We start from the raw sequence: 3,170 nt of genomic DNA, 5'->3' as shown, positions 1-3,170 counted from the left end.
GAGTTTTTGATGCAGTACCGGAGAATACCGACATCCTGTGGATTCTCTCCGAGTGAACTTTTGAATCACCGGCAGATACGAACAAGGATTGATTCTCTGCTGCCATCGCCAGCACACATTGCTCAAGGCAAACAGTCTAAGGAAGCACATAAGTCTCAGGTGACTCCAAGCTCGGCTGATGTCGCTAAAGTTACCAGGCAGTACAAGGCCGGAGATCCTGTGTATGCACTATACTATGGACCTTGCCAAGACAAAGATCCCCGATGGGTACCAGCAATCATTAAGAAGTCATTGGGTACTCGCTGCTTTAACGTCAAGCTCATACCTCATGGCCCGATGTGGAGACAACACTGGGAACAGCTGCAACCATGGTACACAACTGAGGAAGACAATGAACCTGGTGATGCAGAAAACACTGTATTTCAATTTGCAACAGATCACCCGATGGAGATCTCGGAAACTGTTCCACTAACTCAAAGACAAACCAGACCCAAGACCATGTTACCCGTTCTAGAGTATGGACCAGACAACCCAAGACGGTCCAAGAGAACCCGTAAAACCCAAGAGAGACTTTGCTGTTGATACTTCTTGTGTAGCATCAATTTCAGTGGGGAGGTGTTATATGGACTGTTGGATTTGTGTTCGTCTGAAGTCCTGTGTCAATGTGGTTCGTCTGAGTTCATTGTTTCATTGTTGTTGTCTTGTGTGACTGACGTAGTAAAATGTCATTGATATATATGGCGGACATGATTCTTGTTTATTTATAACGAACATTGGGTGAGTGCGTTCTTTGTATGTAATTGAATAATAAATGTAATAATTAAATTGTACAACTTGTGTTATCTCTGCGAGTCCTCCGAGGGAAATACAACACTGAGGCTATAGTAGAAGACACTTGCCCAAGGTGCCACTGAACCTGGAACCGTGTGGTTGGGAAGCAGGCTTCTTACTACACAGCCATGCCTGCACCTATTTGTTTAGACTTAATAATCTTTTCTGCTATAGGCACAAAGCCTGAAATTTTGTGGGCAGCTAGCTGATTACATTGACCACCAGTGCTCAGCTGGTACTTATTTTATCAACCCCAAATGGATGAAAGGTAAAGTCAACCTTGGTGGAATTTGAACTCAGAATATAAAGACAAACAAAATGCCGCTAAGATATTGTCTGTCAGCTTGCCACCAAATTGTTTAAACCTAATAACAAAAAAGATTGAATAATGCAATTCAAATCTGAAATTTTTACACGGCTTTTATAGTTGAACAACCTAGTCAACTCTGAAGTAAGGGACGGAGGCTATGATGGATTCACGTGAGCTGTGCAGGTCACTAAGGTCCACGTCAGTTTTTGAGTTACTGCCCTTGCAAATGGAGTGATGACCATGGCAATTTTGTGTATTTCATTTTTGGCATAGTTTCCATATCTGGATGCTCTTCCTAACACAGATCGCTTAAAGAATCTATTATGCACATTTTATCATGGCACCAACACCAGAAATTATAGCATGGACTTTGTCTGTCTTCTTACCCTCTTCAAGGATTTAGGTAAAATTATACAAATGTGTCTGACTGATTAAATTAATTCTATTTATTTATGCAGCTGAGGATAGCTCTGCATTTAAATTGATGTAATGATTGCATTGTTCAATTAAATGGAGCCGCTTGAAACGATCGTACTGCATCACCTCTGGATATCCTGTTGCTTATTTTGATTTTATTCACCTTATTTTGAAACTGTACGGATAATTCCGCACTAATTTTTGGTGCCTCAACCTAAGTACCTAATTCATCTGAATTTCAATTATTTTGTTTAATTATTGTATTTATTTAGATTCTCTCTCTCTCTCTTTGCATATAAAGTTGTGAGTTTGATTTGTGACAAGAGGATGTGGGGCTATATGTAGTGTAAACTCTATGCATACATGCATTCGAATGTAGCAGGGACCAATTGGCCTTCAGCTGCTGTTTGTATCCTGTTGTGTCCACTACTCTGATTGGTTGGTATCAGCAGAATTTGTCTCCTACTCTGTTGTGGATAACCAGTCAGAGACTTTAAATAGCATCATGTGGACAACCTTTTTTGAACACTATTTTGAGCCTACTGCTTTCCATAAAAACCCAGCTTTTTCCTCAATACACGTCTTTGCTTCCTGATCTTTTAAGGTCAAGCCACTGACTACGAAGACACATCTAGTTCCAGCGACAATGCCAGACAACACGCTACCACAGCAGCTATGTTGAGGCTCACCAATTTCGTCCAACAGCATTCGGTCACCTCCATCTCTGTCTTCACCATCTTCCTAACATCAACATCTCCACATACACAGTTCAGCAAGCAATCCATCCAAATTCCAACAGCTTACTGTTAAGTGAATCATCTCACTACAAATCAACAGCGAATATACAACCTGCATAAACTCCTGTACCAAGTGACCAGGCCCAGCATCACAGCCACAATTTCACATACAATGCGTACCTGTAGCCGGCCAAGCAGCACAGTCACCACTTCTTGATACAGTATTACGACCAACTATGAACTGGTATATTATCCCCATCTTGTCTACAAACATTTTTCTCACTTCACTTTATAGACTCTTTTAATGTTTACTTATCAACATCCTTAAACATACACAACATGCACACACATCCATACCTATACACATATACATGCATAAACTTTCCTCTCACAACAGCCTGTCAATATATTTCTGTATCCATGATGCACACAGACACACTTTAACATATCAATAAACCTTCCCTTAATCATTCTACGTGGTTGTCTCCTTTTTACCTCTGGCACTTATATGTACTATTCAATCTCTATTTATTGTATCGACTGTGTGATGTACTAAAGAGCCATTCTTGTCACCTTGCATCACATGGTCCCTACAGATTCTCGGACAGAACACTGTTATGTCCTTGAGAAAAGCACATTATTTTCATGCTTTGTCAGTTTACTCAGATCTAATTGAGCACCAGCTGATTGCTGATGCAACCCTTTCCTCCTTCTAGCTGTCACATCTTTGATGTTTGCAATGGGTGGGAGGAGGGCCAAGTGGAAGGTGTTGGTTCACAATTACAGAGGAACCTAAAACAATCAGTGAAAACTTGGTACATTCTATCAAGTCATACTCACTTGCAAGTAATAGCGAAGTTTATATATATATATAT

General features: G+C 40.4%; 1 protein-coding gene across 4 annotated transcripts in view; it reads right to left on the bottom strand.

Annotated features, from left to right (window-relative positions):
• The window catches only part of LOC106884435 (E3 ubiquitin-protein ligase HERC2), a 265,512-nt gene that overhangs the window by 83,834 nt on the left and 178,508 nt on the right, over nucleotides 1-3,170 (bottom strand). The gene's annotated exons all lie outside the window — the stretch shown is intronic.

This window comes from Octopus bimaculoides, chromosome 16, assembly GCF_001194135.2.
Source record: "Octopus bimaculoides isolate UCB-OBI-ISO-001 chromosome 16, ASM119413v2, whole genome shotgun sequence".
Taxonomy (NCBI): domain Eukaryota; kingdom Metazoa; phylum Mollusca; class Cephalopoda; order Octopoda; family Octopodidae; genus Octopus; species Octopus bimaculoides.
This window is presented reverse-complemented; position numbering and strand designations above follow the sequence as displayed.